A 22,843-nucleotide genomic window follows, 5' to 3' on the forward strand; every position below is an offset into this window, starting at 1 on the left:
TTTTGGAATGGTCAAATGTCTTGACCAGAAATTTCACCAAAGAAAAAGTACAGATGACTAATAAGTACATGAAATTATGTTCAAAATAATGAATTATCAAGGAAATGCTATGAAAAACATAATAATGGTGAAATTTTGAAAGGCTGATAACTACAAGAGTTGACAAGGAGGTGAAATAATCAGAAGCTCTCATATAAATCATGACAGGAGTGTAAAATGGTATAACCCCTTGTGAAAACCAGGTTGTGCCTTTCTTATAAAAATTACAAATTCACCGCTCTTAGATCCAGCAAATACTATTTCTAGGTAGAAACATATCCATGAAATGACTTTCATATACAAGTAAATGTTCATAGTAGCTTTACTCATAACAGCCCAAAACTGGAAACAACCAAATGTCCATCAGTAGGTGAATAGACAAACAAACTGATATAAACTCGTATATCTACACAATGAAATATTAATCAGCAATAAATTACAATGAACTGTTGACACAATAACATGGATACATCTCACAAGAACCATGCTGAGTGAAAGAAGCCAGACAAAAAGAGTACATATCATGTATTCCTTTTATATGAACTTTTAAAAGAGACAAAACTGATATATGGTGACAGAAATCAGATCATGGTTAGCTGTGGTGACGGTGACTGTACAAGGTCTCAGGCTTCCATAGGGGATTCTTGTTCCCTATGGGATGAGTCCTGAATGAGACTTCCAGGCTGTGACAGGCCAAGGTAAAGCCATCTGGGGGGAGGCGGTATGGAAGCAATGTCTGTTTAGCACCCTCCAAGTTGATTATTTCTATATTTAAGAACTCCCAAGTTTCCTTTCCTTCCTCCCTCTCGTCTTTCCTTTCTTCCTTTTCCATCTCTTTCTTTTCTTTTTTTTATCCAACTGAAACCTGTGGGAAATGTTGGTATTCTCCTGAGCTGAAACCTTTTAAAATTTTTTTAATCTGATTTCAGAGAGGCATCTGTTGATCCCTTCATTGTCTGTGATGGAACAAAATCTCAGACCCGTAATTATCTCTTCTCCTGGTAGGCCTTAAGATGAAACACACAGGAAGACCTGAGCGGATTCTTCTCAGATGCCACCTCTTAGCACTGGGCTTTGCGAGCCTGTTATTTGGGGCGCTGCAGAAGGCAAGGCCCTATCCCGCCAAGGATCAATGGGAAAATAAGCAGTTGCTCCTGAATAGACTGCGGTCTCCTGCAGTTGTCAGGCCTCCTTGGTAATGGCTATTTATCCCCACTTAATTGCTACGTGGGCTCCCCCTCATTCTGTACTGGCTGGCACTTCCCACCACTGCCACCCGGCCAAACTCAGGTCAGCCTGCAGAAGTGTGGAATGCCTGCCCGATGCCTCTTTTACAGAGGCTAAGAGAGGCCCACAGTGACCACAGCCAGGTTGATGGTGGTGCCACCTACACTGACTCTCTGCTGGTAATCTTGGCAGTGCCTGGTGACACCGGTGTTGGCCCAGCCCTGGGATCTTGCCACGCTAAGCATCCAGGTAGTTTGTGGGGAGGTCTGAGGAGCAGGCAGTTTTCTTTGACAACAAACAAATTGAAGCTGAAGAAGGAAGTTTGTGTTCTTGGAAAGGGGAGAGCCCAGAGAACCTTGGAAAAAGGGAAATTCAAGCCCTTCTATATCAGGACTTCTTGTTGTGTGGAAGGATAAATGGATACTCTGAAAAACAGAAAAAAAGAAATACTTTAGCATATATCAAAAATCTTACCCAAAATATTACAATCCAAACAAACTAAGTTTTATACAATAAGCACATTATATCACAAACAAATTTGACAAATTTAAACTAGCTTGAACTTGGAAAATCAAATACGATAATTCATAATTTCACCCAGCTTAAATAAAAGCTTAACATAAAAAAAGAACAGTTTGTGCATTTGTTTGGCTACCTCTTGTGAGCTATGTACTCACATAACTTGCCATATTAACTTTGGGAATCTCTGTGGCAGTGTTAGGTAAACCAGTTTCATTTTTGTTCCCATCTAGATTAAGTGGCTGGTCTGCCTGGAGTCTCATGTTGAGAAGATTATGTGATGCTCTCTGGGCTAGGCAGGAAAGAGGGTCAGGATCTATTGGTGAGGTGTACTGGGGCTCTAGAGTGGCAGGTAATTCTGCCTCGGCCCTGTATCTGCTCAGCCTTGTAAGATTGCCTGCTCTCAAGAGAATAAAACCCTTTCTCAAAGTCTGCTTGGGAAAAATCCCTGTAGCCCAATTTTTGCACCCCAGAAAGTGGAAACCAAAGCAGCAGACTCTAAAACCTCATTGGTTAAGCTGCTCTCCAGTATTTCTGAGTGGATTTGGTCCAGCCTAGGAGTAAATGGGCAGCTCTATTGCAAAGCCATGTATTCAAACTCCTAAATAAATAAATAAAGCTTTACCCCTTTGGGTAAAGTCCTCTGTGAAAGTTTTAGCTCTTAGATCAAAAAGAGCTTTAATTAATCAGAATTCCATTTTAATTCAACAAACATGTTTGCCTACTTACCTTTTACATAGGTAAAAGGAACTATGCTCAGTTCTGTAAGGGATAAAATTGTAAAAGTCTAAGGCACAGTGCCAAGACCACTTAATGGGGAAAGAAGAGTCTTTCCAACTAATGATGCTGAGACTACTGAATATCCACATGCAAATAAATTTGGACCTCTATTCACACCATATACAAAAATTTACTGCAAATGGATAAAGACCTAAATGTAAGAGCTAAAACTATAAAACTCTTAGAAGAAAGCATAGGTATAATTCTTCACAACCTTGAACTGGGCAATTATTTCTTTGATATGACACCAAAAGCACAAGCAACAAAAGACAAAGTAGATAAATTGGAGTTTATCAAAATTAAAACATTTTGCACTTCAAAGGATACCATTAAGAAAAGATGACTCACAAATGGGAGAGAATATTTGCACATTATATATCTGATAACAATTTAGTATCCAGAATATATAAAGAACAATTACAACTCAACAATAAAAAGACAGATAACATAATTTTAAAAGATTTGAATAGACATTTCTCCAAAGAAAAAATACAAATGTCCTATTAGCCCACAAAAAGTTGCTCAACATTAATAGTCATTAGGGAAATGCAAATCAAAACCACAGTGAGATACCACTTCATATCTATTAGAACGGCTAAGCAGATAAACAATAACAAGTATCAACAAGTATATGGAAAAATTGAAACCCTCATACAGTGCAGGTGGGGCTGTAAGATGGTACAGCCACTTTGAAAAAGTCTAACAATTCCTCAAGAAGTTCAACACAGAGTTTTAATATGACCCAGCAATTCCACTCCTTGGTACATACCCAAGAGAAATAAAAATGTATGTCCACACAAAACTTGGACATGAATATTTATAGCTGCATTATTTATAACAGCTAAAACATAGAAACAGCCCAAATGTCCATCATCTGATGAATGGGTAAATAAAATGTAGTATATCTAAACAAAAGAGTAGTATATAGCCATTAAAAAGAAATTTGATAGTGAAACATGCCACAACATAGATGAATCTTAAAAACATTATGCTAAATCAAAGAAGCCAGACACAAAAAACCACATATTGTATGATTCCATTTATATGAAGTGTCCAGAATAGGCAAATCCATAGAAACAAAAAGTAGGTAGTAGTTGGCAGGGGCTGGAGTGCAGAAGAAATGATAAGTGACTACTAATGGGTACAGGATTTTTTTTTGTGGGGGGAGTTTATGACAATGTTCTGGATTTAGATAGCGATGCTGGTTGCATAACTTTGTTAATATACTAAAATCCACTGAATTGTACACTTTAAAAGAATGCATACTGTGGTATGTGAATTATATATAAATTTTTGTAAGTCTAAAGCACAGTTCTCACTCTCAACTAGCTGAAAATTTGCAGTGTTCAAATATTCCTGTTCAACACCATCTAATTAAAAATACTGTATGTTTTTATTTTCTGAAGTGGCCACAAATCACGTTATTTTTGATGAATTAATCAACTCATGACCTCCTACAAATAAAAATATAAATCAGTCTAGAAAACATACTGCATTAATTTTTCAGATTTTAATCAGTAAGAGTGTAGCATTTTACAATAAAAAATTTTTTCTTAACAACAAGAAAAATAATAGTCATATCAGTGGGCCTGGCTACCCCATCATTTGATGGTGCTTGAAGTGACTTTAAGACTCAATCATAACAAGGAAGATGCTCATGTTTTTCTTTGTTCATTCATTCCTCAAAACTCTATTGGTTATTATTATCTGGGCCCTGGGGAGAGACTGTGAGTTCCCTCAAGGAGTTTCCTTAAGGCGCTCAGTGTCAAAGGTAAGAGGAAAACCTGTGAACAAATCCGTGTAGGACTGACAATACTACACTCGGGGCCATCACAGAGCTATTATGTCTAGGCCCAGATGTGACCCATCCCATGCAGCAATGTTTTTACACACAGGTATATGTAAGGGGCCCAGAATTAGCTCAGCATTTGACTGCATTTCCTCTCTCACCTCCAGCATTTTCTCCAAATTTATGTTATTTCTAAACATTAGTAACTGGCAGCACCATCCTGACCTCTACAATGTCTTACAACTTTTTAACTAATTGACAACCTATAGAAATCAGATTTCAAATAAAAAACAAAATGTCTAGCTTCTTTTAAAATTCTGGCAGTGCTGGCCCCATGTTCCAGCACGTAACTCTCAGGTGGGTTGGAGCAGTGCCTGGTCTTCCTCCTAGGTGTGAAGGTTAGCAAGGCCGTCCACAACGGGCTAGGACTGGTGAGCTGGGGGATGAGCTCAAGGGCTTCAGTATACTATTCTTTCTAGTTTGTATTTCTAAATGGTCATACTAAAAAGTTAAAAGCAAACAAAAAATGGGGATGTGCTTTCTCCAATTGGCCACCGTCCCCACCCTGCTCTATTGTCATTGAGGCAGAATATTAGTTACTATTCACTGGGCTTGAGCTGCTCTTTTTCTTAGTAGTATTAAAAGTTAACTGACCTGTTTCTCACACCTCACCTGTGTGCCTCATCTTCCTCATTGGCATTTGAGTATAGTCTCTACAAGTCTTAAGCAGAGGGCACAGCCTGGTGGCCACTAGCCAAACTTGGCCCAGAGATGTGTTTGGCCCAGTGATGTTTTTCTAAACGAGAGTTCAATGCCGTAGGTGGGCACCACTTGTCCCCAGTCCTCGCCTCCCACTATATTATTATTGTCTGGCCTAATAAACGTCCGTGTTCCTTATCTTGCTTGTACGCATCTGAATTTTAGGATCTAAGACAAGAGGGCAATGGTTGTATTCAGTACTTATGCAGGCAGGCAGATTGGCGCTGCTAATCTTCCAGAGTTTTAAAATCCTCTCTGCCTTTCTATTATGAAGGTGACCATACCTTCTATTGAGTAGTGTTTTGTGGAAGTGTTCTATTTGGGGAGTTTAAAACAGCTCTTTATCTTTCTTAGTTTTGTATTAAGTGACTAATTTTGTGTCATGGCTAATATTGTCATTAATATTGTCATGCGGGGTGTCAGGCAGGGTCTCTGCTCCCACTCCCCACATAAGAACGCAGGATATGGTGAGGCCAAAAAGGAACACCCACGGAGCCATAGGTAGGGAAGTCATACCTCTATGGTCTCACTGGAGGCTGGGTTTACACGACGTGCAACCTGCTGTCCGCTTTGCTGCCAACCGACCGACTCTCCTCCACTCTCCTTCAGTCTCCTCCTCTCTCCTCCTTCCTCCTCTTTTCCCCTCGACTTCCCTCCGTAGCCACGGCAGTTATATTAGTGGCCAATGGCTCAATGGTTACAGCTGACGGCCAACCAGCCACAGCTGATGGCCATCTACTACCTGAGCCAGCACCTTTCCACATGAGGCCGAGAGCCTGGAAACTGCTTTCTGGGGCTCTGTCCCCACAAATATCATCTCCTTCTCTGACTATGTCTAATTGCTATTAAATGTCCAACAAAAGTGAGTAACTCATTCTGTGACCAAATATAGTTTATACTCAAAGAAATGCAGATAGTAAATGATCACATTGAAGAATTCACAAGCTTCCTAATAAGTAAAACATGCAGCCCGAAGTGGGTTTAAGGCCTTATTATATCTCTATTAAATTGATTATAAAAATTAAAAGGGTAACATTCTGTGATTATGAGGAAATAGATACACCTACATATTGCTCCATGGATGCAAATTGGTTGGATAAGTAACTTGCAAATGGTATAAGAGCTGTGGTCACATAACTCTATTTGAGAAATATTCTACCACGAAAGTAACCAAAACCAAAAGGTACAGACATATTTCTACGAGTGCCATTTATAGGAGAGAGAAAAATGCTGACAAACCCAAACGATAAAAATAAGAATAAACTGAGAAGACTCTCATTTATGAATAAATAGAAAACTATAAATTGTTCAAATGACAATTATGTAGATTATGATCAGTATATAATGAACATGTGGGAGATAGGATAAGCCGAAAAACCAAAATGAAATAGCAAATAGGTGCACACTAATTATATGTAAATAAAAAAGATAAGTGTAATCATTTTAAGGGATCAGAGGAGAACATACAGAGGTGAAACGATTTGGGTTTGAAATTCATATATTTGAAATCTACAAGTTTAAAGAGAAAGATGGAACTGGGTTCGTGAAGTAGAGGAAGAATATGTAACCTGTTTGATAGTGTTTTCATCGTACGTTAGATGAAGGGACAATGATGCAGAATATGCATGGAGGTGTGCAGAAGGGTTTGAGGGAACAGGGCTATGATTAAAACATATAAAAGCTCACAGGCCCTGCTATTTATACAGACTAGGCACAAGCTTTGCTGGTGGATTGAATTTCTTAGGGCATATTTGCAGAATGGATCAAAAGCTGGAGTATGTCCCATACGGAATCTCATCCAGGAAATGGGCAGTGTGTTGATTCAGGCTCAACTTTGTAATGCTGCCCCTTGGTCAGGCTGAAGAAAGGCTTGGTCCTTGCTGTGGTATTTCAGACAGTGAATTACTTAGCTTTTGTCAAGCATGAGATTGCTGCTCTGGTGAGTCCCTGGGAATGCCAACTGTATGAACACCATGTCCACTTTTCTAGTCAAGACAAACCAGCCCACCTTAAATCCTGGATGTTATGTCTTTATGGTATGGTATACCATACTATATGAGGATAAGAATAGTAGGTTTCAGAATTCTCCAAGCATTGAGAATAGAAGTATGACAGTAAAGCTTATCACTGTCTTTTCACCATCTCAAATAAATTAGCATTACCATCTCAACTGATGAGTTGGGCAGGGGTAACTAATTATTAATAAAGAAGAGTTTGGAGGCAGAAGAAAGAAATAAAAGATGCATTTTCTAATTTAACCATGAATTAATCTTTTTAAACAAATAAGTACTACTAGCAAATATTTGATAATTTTCCCAGGAGAAAATATAAACATGGAGATCTGTTCTCAAGAATGTACTCATTAAAACATGATAATCAGCTCAATTTCTCTTTTGGAGCAATGTAAGGCAGACATATGCTCCGTCTATACATCATCTCCCTTCAACATCAACACAATCTCATGAAGGAGAACCTATTACTAGTCCCATATTAAAGGAGAGGAAAGAGAAGCTTATATAAGGTTAGTATCCAAAGTCAAAGTTATCAGTGAGAGATCCAGATTTTGAACCCTGCTCTCTGACTTAAAGCACATAACCTTTTCTCTCTCCTGCTTTTCATTAATGTGCTAGTAGTCTCTGTAAAAAGTTCTGATGGCATAGGCATGAGGGAACTGTGAATTCAAACACTGGGGGCAGGTGAATGCCAAAGAGAGGTCTCAGAAAACTACAGAGAAGAGGTGACATTTGAAGTGTGCCCTGGATAAGTTGCAGTGTGCCAGTAAGACAAAAGGAAAGGAAGCAGAGGAAGTAGAGGAAGTGGCCTGGGCAAAGGCACAGGAATCTAGGGTTTCACTAGTGGTTTCACTAGGGTTTCACAAGTGGTAATGTGGGCAGGTGTGGAACAACAGGTTTTATTACAGAAAAAATTGTTGAACAACCAAAATCTAGTCCATGTGATACATGGCTACTAGTACCCATAACACCCACAAAGGATAAAAGTTATAGAAACAAATATACCAAAGCCTGAATCAAAGCACCCCGCCATGTAAAACAACTACAAAATCTCTTTATTTGTTCTTTAATTATTTTTATGTGTTTGTCTTGTCAGCCCAACTCAATGGTAAACAGACTTCTCGGCAACAGTGAATGGTGCCACCATCGTTTCTACAGTGCATAACCTACACAACTGTTCCTGCCCACCCGATTATGCTGAGTTTTATATGTGGAGGCTAAAAAGTTTTGCTGGCTCTGTGATACTCTGCTATAAAATCTCTGATGGAGTTCTCTAATGTCTCTGTTCCTAAAAATACAAAGAAACTTCCCACTTTTCAGAACAATCTGAAGCTATCCTACCACACTTTAAGTAGGCTACTATTGATTTAATTCATTAAGTAATTCATTTAATAAACATTATTTGAGTAACAACTACAGCCATGTGCCATATAACGATGTTTTGATCAACCAGAAACCGCATATAAGATGGTAGTCCCCTAAGATTATAACGGAGCTGAAAATTTCCTATCACCTAGTGACTTCGTAGCCATCATAATGGTGTAGTGGCATGAATTTCTCACGTGTTCGTGGTGGTGATGGTCTAAACAAACCTACTGTGCTGCCAGTTGAAATAAGGTGTAGTACATACATAAATTAGTGCAGTCACTATGGAAAACAGCATAGAGATGCCTCAAAAAATTTAAAAATGGAACTGCCTTATGACGCAACAATACCACTTCTGGGTATTTATTCAAAGAAAACAAAAACACTGATTCAAAAAGATGTATGCACCCCTATATTCACTGCAGCAGTATTTACAATAGCCAAGATAGGGAAGCAACCTAAGCAACCATTGATAGAGGAACGGACAAAGAAGATGTGGTACGTGTATACAATGGATGTTACTCAACCATTTAAAAAAAAAAAGGAATCTTTATCATTTGCGGCAACATGGACCTAGAGGGTATTCTGCTAAGTGAAATAAGTCAGACAGAGAAAAACAAATAGCATATGATCTCACTTATATGTGGACTCTAAGAAAACAAAACAAATGAATGAACAAAACAAAATAGAAACATATAATAGCTCAAGAGAAGAAGCTGATGGTTGCCAAAGGAGAGAGGGGTGGGGGGTGGGTAAAGAGAAAAAAAAATTAATTAAATTTAAAATTAATTAGTTAATTAATTTGTAAATCCCTAGTAAGGTTTCCTCTTTCACCAGGGACCCAAGATGGGCCACATTCACACCAAGACCATGAAGAAGGTGTCCCAGGTATTCATTGAGACACATTACAGGTGCCTGGGCTGCGACTTCCACACCAACAAGCGCATGTGTGAGGAGATCACCATTATTCCCAGCAAGAAGTTCCACAGCAAGACAGCGGGCTATGTCACACATCTGCTGACACGGATTCAGAGTGCCCTGTGAGAGGTGCCTCTATCAAGCTGCAGGAAGAAGAGAGAGAAAGGAGAGGTAATTATGTTCCTGAGGTCTCAGACCTGGATCAGAAGATCACTGTTGGTCCCAACACTGAGGAAATGCTGAAGCTCTTGGACTTCGGTGGTCTGTCCACCCTGCAGTCACTCAGCCTACAGTTGAGATGAATTTCCAAACACCATGTGGAGCCATTTGAATCTTTCCACTGTGCTGTAATAATTTCAATAAACCATCACCATACACAGGAAAAAATTGCTCTTTCATATTTTTGCTAAAACTATTTTTTTAAGTATAGCATATACACTTATGTACAGTACATAATACTTGATAATGACAAATGACTGTTACTAGTTTATGTTTTTTCTAGTATATATTATACTCTTTATCATTATTTTAGAGTGTACTCTTTCTACTTATAAAAAAGCAAAGTTTGCTGTAAAACAATATGCCATGTTACGCTGACTGCAGCCTCATACATCTCATCTTTACTGTATCTCTTGATGGCATCATTTTCTCTTGTGCTTGATTTAATCTCTGGTTGTTTTGTACAGTAACATGCTGTACATGCTTGTAGCCTAGGAACAGTAGGCTGTACCATACAGCCTAAGTGTGTAGTAGGTTTGTGTCAGTGCACTCTGTGATGTTTGCATAACAATGCAATCACCTAATGACACATTTCTCAGAACGTTAAGTGGCACATGATTGTATGGGTCAGGCTCTGTACCCAAGCAATGGAAAGAATCAAACAAACAACAACAACAAAAGAAAAAAAATGAGCTTGTCCTCATGACGTTTAAAAAATTAAAGGGAAAAGGATCAAATATCTCTCTATTTTCTATCTGAAATAACACATTAACCTCCCATAGCCTTTTTAAACTTCTCACTTCAGTGAGTATCTACTTTCTCCTCTCCTTTATCTATAAAATCAGGTCAGTATGCAAATAATCTACATCTCATTACCAACAAGCTACTCAACTAAACAAACATGGGAGGGGGACAGTTCATGATCAAATAAACTTGGAAAGTAAGTCAAGTCATTCTCCATCTTAGACATTTACATTCACATTCACTTATTAAAGAGTCCGAAAAAGAGTTTGGCATCTCTGGCTAATCCAAAGTTTTCAAAACGATCTGACCATTATTTTCATAGATTTCTAACACTAACTTTAGGAAATATAGTTCTCAAAGCCATAAACATCCTACATTGGAATCACCTGGGGGTACTTTATCAAAATCTTGCAAAGAAGCTGTCAAGGGTTTAAGTTAACATTTTAGATCATTAATGCTTTACAGGCAGCAGTGAGTCAATGACCAGCGAGACTGGTCGCCGGTAAGCAGAAATGGGCAGGATTGAGTGTGGACAGTACCCTAGGAAACTTTGGGCTTGTGACAGTAGGACTGCATTTGGAGTCAGGCACCTAAATTCTGGTCCTGGCATCTATCTACTTGGGCTCATGTGTGATGTTGGGGAAGCCATTCCCCTCCTAGCACCACGTTTGAGGTTCAGAGTTTGGGAACAGACTGGATGGTACTGCCCCTCTGGGGCACTGCGGAAATGTGTGAGGACATTTTTGTTTGTCAGTGACTGGGAGTCACTACCAACATGGAGTATGTAGGGACTGTGAATGCTAGAGGTTTGCAGTGTTCAGGGTAGTTCCTCGCCTTTGAGAATTGCCCTGACTGTTGCACGATTTTCTGATGTTCCTCTGGATATTCTGGTAGGAGGTAAAAAGCTGCTACCTATTATCTTAACTTAGAACCAAATCCTAAACAGTACATAAATGCTTTAATATGCATTGAAATTTCTGGAAATGCAACTACATTGTTAATCAAGAGAAGATTGTACTCCATATATTCAGAACTTTACCAAGAACTTTACAATTTTGGAAAATCACATCACCCCTGTTAACAGTACACATAGGTTTTAATTAAATTGCCAATGCTACCTGCCTGTATCAGTCTTCACTTGTAGCTCTCACATTCCTGCCGACTCTGTGTATGGATTCACGTATCTGATTACTTAATTATGTCATCCAGAGCAATGAGACTTGAAATGCCAGTGTGCTATGAGGTAAGGAGATTGTGCCAGAATATATATCAACATGTTGCTTCCTTCATCAAGAAAGTGTTGCTGTGAAAAAAAAAAAGTCAACTAACCTAAATAGTGTGCTTAGTGATATAGCTGATTTTCATCTCTGGTATAAGCTCTTTATGTCATCATTGCACATAAATAATAGTTTATGTTTATGGCATATGATCTTTTTATAGTCATGTATGTAAGCAGCTTTATTATCAATGTATTTCATTTCGGTAAAAGACAGGGGGCATAATTATTGGTTACAAAAAAAGAAAATGGAGTAAAACATATTTGATGATCGATGATCTTTGGGTCAAATGATTGCCAAGGGCAACATTGGATGGTGGGCTTTAGTTTGCCCATAGTATCATCAGCTGCCTCACCCAGTTTTCTGACAAGACAGTTGAAAATTTCTCAAGTTTGCAATTGCCACTTTGGGACACCTCTTTCAACCAGAGCACAGTCCCTAAGCCCCACCTATGTAGAAAGTCTGGAGTGACCTGCTAATGTTCTCTGAGGTCTTTTTCAGACTTTTTAAAAGATTGTTTCTGTACCTTTCAACTTTTGCAACTCTGTGCCTTTACCCATCTGTATGACTGGCCATCTCACAGAAAGAACCAATGCTGCTCTATGAAGGGAGCAATTCAGTGCCTCCTCCTACGAAACAAGGACAGTTCCCTCCTTTGCTGTGCTATCCCCTAAATATGTACTAAATAATTGATGAGAGTAAAATTTCTTTGCTCTACACAGTCAATGCAATTCAGTCCAACAGGGGTTAAACCTGGCTTCTTGTCTCTGCTGGGGAGCCAGGCGGATGGCGCTCCTCCTGTAACAGGCACAGATGCCACCATGCTTTGTTGATTACAATCTCCCACACCAAGGAAGCTTTGACTAGGTTTGACATAATCAGCTCACAGCCTCTGCCTGCACTCTTTCACAAACAGGCCATTTTCACATCTTTTTCATGGAATCCGACAAGCGGAAAAATAATTAATGTTACCTCAGCTCAACAATGACCCTGGCTCTGATTCGAAAAGAAGGCATGTTGCAAAAACTGCCCTTTAATTGAGAGTTGGGGGCAGACCCCACATACTCCTGTATCGGTTCTGCCTCCCTGGCCAAGGCTGATTAAGGCTTTCCTAAGATTGAGGACCCATGGTCACTGAGTACTACTAAGTTTCAGGTTCAAAGAGCTTCTGTGAAAGAATTCTGTTCATGGCATTTAGCAAGCCCAGACCTGTTGTGTCTGTCGGAGAATTCCAGATGGTACTGTTGGTTATTCCCATTTTATTGATAAAGACAAAGTGACTTTCTCTTTGCAGAAGACACAAAATTAGACTCCACAACTATTTTTCAATATGTTTCTCTTTTTTTAAGAAAATGCAAATGTATTTTATTATGGAAGTCTATCTACATGGTCATTTGCACACTTGTTGTGAATGGCACAGCCATTTTGAAAAATAATCTGGCAGTTTCTCAAATGGTTAAATATAGAGTTACCTTTTGACCCAGCAATTCCACTCCTAGGAATTCTCCCAAGAGAATTCAAAACATATGTCCACACAAAAACTTGTACACAAACATTCATAGAAGTATTATTCATAATAGCAAGAAAGCAGAAAGAACCCAAATGTCTCTCAGGTGACAAATGAATAAACAAAAGTGGTCTATCCATACAATGGAATATTATTTGCTCATAAAACGGAATGAAGTATATACACCATATCATGGATGAATCTTGAAAATTATGCTAAAAAACTAGTCACACATAAAAACTACTTATATGATTTCATTTATATGAAATGTCCAGAATGGACATTTAAAAAGGTAGAAAGTCAGTAATTGCTCAGGGCTGGAAAGAATGAAGAACTGGGAAGTGGATAGGCCAGGGGTGCAGAGTTTCCTTTTCAAATGATAAAATATTCTAAACTTGATTGTGATATTGATTGCACAGCTCTGTAAATATACTAAACATCATTGAATTGTGTGCTTTTTAAAAAGTGTGTAGTACACTAATATTTCTCCAGAAAAATGATTGTCAATTGTGGGCCAAGGACCCTTGCAATTCCCAAGATCTTTTTGGGGTGTCTGCGAGTCCTTACCTTTCCAACTACATATCCAAGTGAGGCTGAATTTTTCTTTATGTAATTTAGTAAAACAATATTATGCAAGAGACTGAACAGAAAAGAAGATGTGAGAAGAGGCTATTTTTGATAAAACCATGAAAAGGATTTTCAAAAATGTTTAAAGAAAAAAAGTCTATACTTTCACCCTAGAAAATTTGGAAAATGAAAAAGTAGAAGAAAGACAGTAACTATTTCCATGTTCTAACCAAGCACACATAACCACTGCTAGCATTTTGGCACGTTTCCATCGGTCTGTTTTCTGACTTCATGAGTTCCATGCCTTGTGAAGTGGTGAAGCTCTGGAAAGAGGCCCAGCTCTGTTGAGCAAGCCCTTTCCTTCTGTTGTTCCCTGATTCTCTTCAAAGTAAAATGGTCAGTTCCCACCTTGCTTGGGAGGGAGGGGAGAGGATCCCAATTATACCTGCCTCAAGGCCATGGTTATTTACTAATTACAAAAATAGCACATGGTCGTTATAAAAAATATTGTGTGCACTTACACATGTGTACAAGTCTGTGTATCACGAATACATGAAGCACAAAACAGATGATCTTGGACTTTAGACCAAGGTGCCAGATGAGAACACACATCTTAAACGCTTCAACCCCAGATTTCTTAAAATGACAGAAAAATCATAGCAAATGAGAGCAGATGCCAGCAGCAGGCCAGAAATTATGAAGAATTTCCAGAAGCCAAAATGCAGAGAGGAAACAGATAAGAAGAGAAACTCCAAATGCATTCAGGCAAAAAAAAATACAGTGAGGAAAAACATATTCAAAGAAAACCAAACTTTAAGTAAAATAATAAAGATTCACGATATCATATCTGCAAGTCCAAAATTCAAAACATTCTCAATACAAAAGTTTTTTGCTAAGTTTTGCACAGACTCAATTGCAGCAAAACCTGACCTCAACTGATGTGAAGCTATCTTTAGACTTTATCTCACTTAGTGTGAATGTTCCTTTTCTTTTTTTGTAAATAATAATAATAATGATAACAATAATGTATCTGATTACAGAGTGCTGCCCAGATTTTGCTGAGAGTGTTTGCTAGAGCTGTAGTGCTGGAACAGTTCTGTATCCTGGTTGTGTTGTTGGTTCCTGCAATTTACACATGATAAAATTTCATTGAGCTATTAACACACACACACACACACACACACACACACACACACACACACACATGAGTAGTTACAAAGCTAGTGAAATCTACATAAGGTCTGTACCTGAATTTATTTTATTACATCAACCGTAACTTTCTGGCTTAGGCAATGAACTATGCTTAAGTAAGGTATTATCATGAAGGGAAGGTACGAGTACACTAGAACTCTCTTTATTACTTTTCTACCTTCTTCTGAATCTTACACGATTTTTTAAAAAATTTAAGTTATTAAAACGATGGTAATAGAATGGTCATTGCAAAAATTCAGGAAGTGGTTACCTAAGGAGAGATGCAAGTGAATGGAATAGATAAGAAATATAAAAATACAGAGAGTGCCAAGAAAATGTATACACATTTTAAAAACGGAAAAACCTGTATTAAAATCACGCTGATGGTGACCACTTTGAGCACCTCTTGTAATTGCAGAAGTCAAACGTGACTTGTATGCATCTTTCGTTATTGGTATATATTGACTATTACAATTTTAATACCGTTTTTTCCTTTCTTAAAATGTGTATACATTTTTTTGGCACCCTCTATAGATGTAAGTTACTAGTTATGTTGTTCTGGGTTCAGGGGTGCATTCATGGCTATTCATTGTCTTCCACTTCCTTCTATAGGTGTAGACATGTAGACATGTAGATGTCGCTAGAGATAGAGACAGAGATGTGGACACAGATGGAGAAGGAGATGGAGCCGTAGACCTAGATGTAGACATGGAGGTAGACAAGGGTGTCGATGTAGATACAGAGAGACAGAGTTGTCACAGGTAAATACCCCTGCACATCAAAACAATATTTTAGTAGTTAATGAAGAAAAATAATTTTAATAGAAAGTTTCAAAACAGTATGTGTAATAGGAGCCCATTCATATTTAAAGAAAAATTCTTCTGTTTACATATTCACATATATGTGTACAAACGCACAGGAAAAGCAAAGAATACAAGTCCAAAGATTAATAGTCAAAAAGCTCTGGTGCAAGTATTGGGATTATGTGTAGACAGGGGAAGGGGAAAAGTAATGGAGGAGGGTGAATTGGGACTTTCCCCTTTTACTCTCGATATTTTGCATTTAATTTTTTTTCAAAAGAATGTATTTGTATACATTAGGCTTTGTTGCATCACTGCCATCATACATTATGTACTTTCTAAAATAGACACTTATTTTGCATATGGATTCACCTTCCTGCCCACGATGCTTCTACTAAAACTATCACCTGTGGACTTAAGAGTGCCTTATTCACCTTTATGCACATAGCATTGCTTCTGACCAAGAAACTTGTTTTATAGCAAATGAGGACAGCAATAGGCTTATGAGCATAGAATTCACACGTCCCCTATCTTTCTACAGGAGAGTCTTCGCAGAACAGTTGATGGCCTTTTGAGGACTCAGTTGTGGCATCAACTGAGTGACAACACCTGGCAGGGCTAGAGCAATGTATGCTCTAATCAGTGACACATGCTGCTGTTCCTCCCATGACCAGGATTTCACAGGCCAGGGATCAAGGAGAGGACATGGGAGTGGCTCCTCTGTTGTCCCTGGATCCGTAGCCAGCATTTTGCTTCCCACCTCCAAAACTTTGGGCTCTGCTGGTCAAGAGGTCTTAGTCCCGAGAGGGGACTACGCAGGGGACAGATGGGACACAGCAGGGGTCCACTGGAGTGGAGGTTGGGACTGCCACCTGGCCACCTTGGCTCCACGTTCCAGTGAACCAACAGGCTAAGGGGTCACTGTACTGTTTGGGGTGATTGATCCTGACTCTCAAGAGAAAATCAGGCTGCAACCACACAATGGAGGTCAGGAGGAATATGTCTGGAATGCAGGGGCTCCCTGGGGTGTCTTAGGACTCCCATACGCTGTGATAAAATTCAATGGAAAACTATAGAGCCCAATTCAACCACGTCTGCTAATGGTTCAGGCCCTTCTGGAAGAAAGGTTCAGGTCACCCCACCAGGCAAGAAACTTGGACCAGCTAAGGTGCTTGCTGAGGGTAGATGGAATATGGAATGGGCAGTGGATAAACCAGCGCACAACCTGGCATAGGATTAAGAGAAGCTGGAGGAGATCTGGAGGGAGCTGACCCAGCCGTGCACACTCGTGCTGCCATATTCTGCTGGACAAACCGAATATTGAAACTCACTAGAACAGTGGTTCTCAAATTCTGGTAAGCATTCGAAAATCACTGGAAGAAGCTTGATAAAACTGCTGGGTCTCGAGGCCTCTCCCTAGGCTTCCTGCTCAAAACTTTCCTGGTAAGTTCCGGGTACCTTGTATTAAGTGCTCAGACGATTCTACACACAACAGCCAAAACCATTGTGTTGGAAGGTGGGTACTTTGAGAACCATTCTCTCATGGCTACATGGTTGCCCAGCCTTTCAATGTAATTCTTCATTATACATGCCAAATGAATGGTGGCCCTTAAAGCAAAACTCCATAGATGATAGCGTTTACAGTAGACCCCATGGGGGATATGTGCCTAGAACCCCCCAGTGGATGCCTGAAGCCTCAGATAGTACCAAACCCCATACATACTATGTTTTTTAATATATCTACATACTTATGATAAAGTTTAATTTATAAATTAGGCACAGTAAAAGATTAACAATACTACTAATAAAATAGAACAAGTATAATAATATCCTGTCATAAAAGTTATGTGAATGTGGTCTTTCTCACTTGTACGAATTCCCTTTTCCTTCTTCACAGTTTCATAGATAGAAGATTCGTTCTCTCCAACCTCAGCATACAATTTTTTTTTTCTTATTAAGTAGAGAATGTTAACCTTTTCACTTAAAGGAAGCACTTTACAGCTTCTCTTTGGCAAATGCCAGCCAGCATTGCTACTCTTGCACTTTGGGGTCACTATTAAGTAAAATAAGGGTTACTTGAACATATTTTTTAAATTGAGTAATTTAGACTCATAGAAAGTTGCAAAATTAGTACAGAGAGGCCCGTGTAGCCTTCCTCCATCTTTCTCCTATGATAACATCTTATACACCTATACATATAATTTCTTTTTAAGATGAGACTTCCCACATGAAGCAAGTGAAGCTGACAAGTCAAGCAACTTGCCAAAGGACAAATTCAAGGTCTCCAACTAAAGAAAAATATTGCCCTTAATGTTGGGGGTTGGGAAGAGTAAGGGCAGAGAAGGAACTATCAGAAAATAGGGAATCCTCCTTTTCAAGAGGGCTGAGCACTCTCACTGACTAAATTATTTCCCTTTTTTAGAGACGGCTACATATTGTATCACAATTAATTCCTGAAAATAGCCCTATGAAGTAGCAGAGTAGATAATGTATTATTCCAACCTCATATACAAGGAAAGGGATGCTTAAACTATTTGGTCCAGGGTGCATGGCAGACTCAGATACAGTTGTCTCAAACATGTCCAGAGAAAATGGTTACAAAAACAAGTAATGAGTCTATCTTTTCATTCTGTATCCTTAATGCCACCCGAAAATAAATAAGCAAGCGAACTGTCATACACGAACAATTTGTGAGGAGAGCAAAAGTGCTGGCATGCTAAATATGTGGAAACGTTTACCTATTTCCTTCTAAACTCCTCGGAAATGATAGAAACTTTTAATAAGACAACACACACGCAAACTCATGCTTTCAATCTGGAAGGCATAGCACAGGGACCCCAGAAAAGAAAGAAATAGTGCCAGCCTTTCAGTTGCCCAAACACCCCCCCAAACAAGCATAAAAATGAATTTGGCTCCCTCTTTAAAACCCGTGGACCAAATTGGATTTACTGTTTGAGTGCAGGAAACTTTACCAAGATTATGGAAACAGAAAAGAATTCGAGATTAACACAGACTGTACATTTCAGTACAGGTGGCAGGACAATTAGAAATCTAGTTAAGCTACAGAAAATCTCCATAAATCTGGGAGGGATTTATGTCTTGGTGAGCTTTGGTGTAACCCATCATCAGATGCATGTTGCACTCGGTCTCCGAGCATCCAGACTCCCCAGGTGCGGGAGAGATGATGTAAAGGGAAAGAATAAAGAAGCGATTTTTCTCTGATCCACCTTTTGTGTGGAGCAAACAAACAATTAGGTGCCTGCAAAAGGAACTGAGTGAGTCCCTGAATGCTGCCTCTCGTCAGTGCTTTTACAAGTTTCACATTTTCCTTTTAAAAGTAACTAAGAGCATTCTCACAAAATTTACAAAACAGCTACGAGAAAAGGGGGAAAAAATGCTTAAAAGCAAAGACTACCCTTGCCCATGGCTACTCTGGCCACCTGACTGACACAATCTCCAAAATACTACTATTACTACTAATAATAATAATAATATGTTTTTAATTGACCAAGAACTGAGCAAAGATCTGCCTACGTGTAAAACCTATTCTGCTTCAACTATGCCAAATCAAGGACTTGATTTTATCTATGATCTCGACCAACAGCACCCTTTGTAAAGTGACAGAGAGTAAACATTTTAGGCTCGGGGGTCATGTGGTCTGTGTCCATCACTCAGCTCTGCAGTGGGCACTCTAAACCAATATGCAAATGAATGGGAGAGGCTGTGTTCCAATAAAACTTTGTTTACTTTATTTATACTGAAATTTGAATTTCATTTAATATTCGTGTGTCATGAAAGAGTATTCTTCTGATTTTTTCAAACCTTTAAAAGAGTAAAAACCATTCTTAGGTTCCAGGCTGTACACAAACAGGCCTAAGGGAGGGCTGTAGCTTGCTGATGCTTGATATAGACCTACTGTGCCCTGTGAATCTCTTCTGGAGAAATCCAATTAGGTTGAGGAGGATAGAGGCTCCCCAGGTCTGGGTGTGGGGGTCTGTTTCCCAACCTGCTGGGGCCCAGATCACTTTTTCCAGATATTCTGACCTCCTGTGCTACCCATGAGTCTCTAACAATAGATGCACTTTTTCAGTGTCTCTTGAACTCTTTGATAGAATTTACCTTCCACTCAGTGATTCCTGTTCCAAAGCATGGACAAAACATAACAGAACACACACTTAAGGGCAGCTTATAAAGCAGGTTTAAAATCCAGACACTGAAATGGCTTCCCAACCCTGGGTCTCTCAACAGGTCATTCACTATACTGGGTTTAAGCGGCTGCATTTAACATAGGATAAGGATGCTTGCTCAGAAACAGGCTTGGAGAGGCTAGGTCAGGCTGAGAGACGTCCTTTCCCCTGACCAAGAGAATTGAGGCAAGAAAGCCCCAAGCCTTCTTTGTCAGGAACTTTATGTGGGTGGAGTGAAAGACTGCTGTAGGGTACTCCACTAATAGATGCCTATCTGTTTGGTCAGTCTCCCAAATGAGAGCCCAGACAGCACACCTTGAATGTCAGAGAATGGAGTTTCCTCCAGGGAGAGCTTTGCAAATCTATTGAAATTCCAACCAAGCCCTGGAGATTCAGCTCTATGCCTTAGAGCAGAAATATCCCTAACCTTGGGGAGTCTGGACTAGCAGCCTTCCCCATACCCCGCACCCACCCGCCATAGGTCAGACCTAGGAAAAGAAGAGAGGGTTTTGCCTTATCTGGAGTTAGACCTCCACTGAGAGGGAGGCCCTTGATAGGGAACAAATGAAAGGGGCTTCCAAGACACTCCTTAGGTCTCCCGCACCTTGGTCCTGACAGGGGAAAAGGCACTAATAATAGGTCTTCCTCCCTGACCGAAGTGAGCGCACATATTTACTGGGAGTTGCTTCTAGAGTAAGCATCCAAATTCCTGTGCCTTAAGGTGGAGCTCAAGGCCACATTCCCTCTCTATCTGCAGGCTAGGACACTCACACCTTTGCTCTAGACAGAAAGAGGGTGGGAGCAAGGAGAAGGAAGGTCAAGGTAAGCCCTCACTATTTGGGTGGGCTGAAGTATAGTGTTGAGCCTTACAACAAAGCAATTATATCCAGGCTCAGGTATTGCTCGGAGCCCAGCCCTGAGCCCTTCTCTGCACAGTTTCGCCAGAAGTTAGGGGATTTTGTTTGGTACATTAATTGGGAGTTATCTAGTTGCTCTATTGTAGAAAATGTTTAGAGCCTCAAAATTAAGCCAAACTCTGCAGTCCCTTTTCCTTGCAAAAGCTGGGCAGGCATTCAGGGGTAGGAGTTCATTGTTCTGACAGGAACCAATCACCACCAGTTAGCAGAGGGCAGGTGGAAGGAAGCCCAGAGGGAAAAGGGTCCTCTCTTCCCTTGAGGACTGAAGAAACTGAATTCAGAACTCAAAGAAGAATTTAGCTTTAGTAAGAGTTCCCAGAGAGTCGACAGGAGCAAAGACGAGGCCCCATGAGCTAGTAAATTAATATTCTTCTTCTTCCTTTACAGAAGATGAAACTGAGACCTAGAGTTCAAGCAGCAGGATTCAATTTGGACCAATAAGTGTGTGGGGGGGCAGGGGGGGCAGAAATTACAGTTGTTATAGTAAAGTGTAAAAATGAAACACAACAAACCAGCAAAGAAAAATTATGTGTACTTTAAATTTTGATATAGATATTGCCATTAAAATTGCTAAATAGTACAAGTAAGTTATATTGGCACCAAAAATGTATAAGAATATATCATCACCAACCTTGGAAATTATCAATCTTGTTAAATATGGTAAGTAAAAAGAAAAAAAGATTTGCTTTCATTTGCATTTCCCTGACTACTAACAAGACTGAGCATCCTTATATATGTATATTGGCATCTTATATTTCTTCTGTGAATAGCCTATTCTCTATTTATGTTTTTTATAGATTTGTAACTGAAATATATAGAGAATAATTATTTACATTTGATTTGCAGATATTTCCAAAGTTATAAAAATATCCTCGTAATACCATTCTTGTGATAACCGTATACTTTTGCATTTGTTTGTTTTTCAGATTTATCTCTATCTATCAGGAATTTATTTTGTGTATGATATACATAAAGTTTAAATTTATGTTTTCTTTATAGATTCTGATTACCCTAACTCTATTTTGAGTATTTTTTTCCTTTTCCCACTGTTTTGAAATGCCATCTTGATAATATTTTAAATTCCAATATGTAGATGTGACCATTTCCTTGACTCATTTGTATTTTCTTGCACTGATACATAATTCGTTTTAGATTTCGTAAATGTTATATCTTGATAGCTGTTAAGCGGTGGGAGAAAAAAATATATATATTTATATTATATAATACATGTGTATTTATATTATAATATATATTTATATATTTATATTATGTTACTATGTGTTTATTTTATGTGTATTTATATTTTATATATTTATATATACACACATATATTCTCTTTCAAAATTGTCTCGTATATTTTCTACTTCAGATACGCATTGGGATTCATTGGTTACATTAAAAAATTCTTTTGGGACTTCAATTGGCATTACATTAAATTTGTTAATTGTTTGGGGCAACAGTGAAATTTTTACATACTGAATTTTCCTACTCAAAAACATGGCTTTTTTTTATGACATTCAGTAAGATTTCATGGTACTTAAAAAAGTATTTGTATATAATGTAGAGCTCACCTTTTCTTTGATAAGTTTATTTCTAGGAATTTTATATGTCTTATTGCTATTGAGAATGGAATTTTTAAATTTATATTTCCTAATTGATTATTGATTCTGTATGGGAAAGTCACAGATCTTTGTGTGTAAATCTTGTATCTGATGATACAATCATATCACATCACTGAACTATCTCATTAAGTTTGAATAATTTTTTAGATGATTTTCCTGTATTTTTAGAGGAAAATATTGCCCACCAACAAAATGATAAATCTCTTTCTCTGTCTCTCTCCTTTTTCAATATTTATGCCTCTTGTTTATTATTCTTACTGACTAGTTAGCTCCAATTCAATGTTGAATAGCATAGGTAATAGTGTAAAATTTTGCCTTGTTCCTGTCTTTAATGGGAATGCTTTTAAAGCATTGTTGTTGATTCCTAGTAAAAAATTTTTCTTAAGGAATATGTCTTCTATTCT

The 22,843-nt window shown here is 38.7% G+C and overlaps 1 pseudogene; it reads left to right on the forward strand.

The window, feature by feature from the left end:
* The first annotated feature begins 9,336 nt into the window (after positions 1-9,336).
* On the forward strand, positions 9,337-9,739 carry LOC117033295 (40S ribosomal protein S17-like; annotated as a pseudogene).
* The last annotated feature ends 13,104 nt before the right edge of the window (positions 9,740-22,843 follow it).

The sequence above is a fragment of the Rhinolophus ferrumequinum genome, chromosome 13 (genome assembly GCF_004115265.2).
Source record: "Rhinolophus ferrumequinum isolate MPI-CBG mRhiFer1 chromosome 13, mRhiFer1_v1.p, whole genome shotgun sequence".
NCBI lineage: Eukaryota > Metazoa > Chordata > Mammalia > Chiroptera > Rhinolophidae > Rhinolophus > Rhinolophus ferrumequinum.